Genomic DNA, 855 nt, shown 5'->3' on the forward strand with positions numbered 1-855 from the left:
GGAGAGACGGCTGTCGGATGTCCACTAGGGGGCGGTAACTTCCAACACAAATGTGCTTTTTCACTTACATGTAAATGACATGTAAACTCAATGTCAACTGTCAAAGCAATGCCACTCTTCAGTAATGTGGCAAAGCTTTAGTGGCAAACGTATTTCAGGTGAAGTCACGTAGAATCAAGCTAAGAGGTCCGAAATGGTCCTCTCTGTGACTTGGACGACAGGAGCAAAGAATTTCAAGTCCTGAATCACATAACAATGTCAAGTATGAAAGGTACACATTCTTCACTTTCACTTACGCAATTTGCGTTCATCGGTCCGTCATTCCTATTTATGAATATCAGCTACGGAAATAAGAAACAAAGCTGAGATCTTGAATATTAAGCAAGAGGAACGAGGTAGCTACTTTGCACTTTTTGGACAGTCGTGTGTATGCTTCACTGTCATTTGTCTTGCTCTAGAAACGTATGTCTTACTTAGTTTTCACGGTGTAAAATGACCGCACGCGGTGTCTGATGCTACCAATCTGCAAATAAATTGAAGCGCCCGTCTGGAAACGTCTCGCCTGTTGATTGAGCCGAGGAACGACTACGCGAAAGGTTTTGACATCCATGCCCGCATCACGCGAGCAAACTGATGATTTTCATCGTTGTCATGGTGAATAGGTACCATCTCATTTTGAGTGCCAGCGTGGAACCTCCAAAGTGGAACACAATCCGTTGCGTCATGCTGGTTGACTTCCACATTTTCCATTTTCTGCACAAGAAATCATAAAGTGAACTGATTTATTCTAGCCCTCTTAATTAACAATACAAAGTTGCTTAAGTAACATTACAGTAACAACATAAGTATCAAAAT

At 41.9% G+C, this 855-nt stretch overlaps 1 long non-coding RNA gene across 1 annotated transcript in view; it reads left to right on the plus strand.

Annotated features, from left to right (window-relative positions):
* Positions 1-548, plus strand: part of LOC133471336 (uncharacterized) — a 24,034-nt gene extending 23,486 nt beyond the window's left edge. Inside the window, exon 4 of the long non-coding RNA XR_009786181.1 lies at positions 1-548. This exon is cut by the window's left edge and continues 229 nt beyond it. This is a non-coding gene — a long non-coding RNA (uncharacterized LOC133471336).
* Positions 549-855: the final 307 nt, after the last annotated feature.

The sequence above is a fragment of the Phyllopteryx taeniolatus genome, chromosome 21 (assembly GCF_024500385.1).
Source record: "Phyllopteryx taeniolatus isolate TA_2022b chromosome 21, UOR_Ptae_1.2, whole genome shotgun sequence".
Lineage (NCBI taxonomy): Eukaryota > Metazoa > Chordata > Actinopteri > Syngnathiformes > Syngnathidae > Phyllopteryx > Phyllopteryx taeniolatus.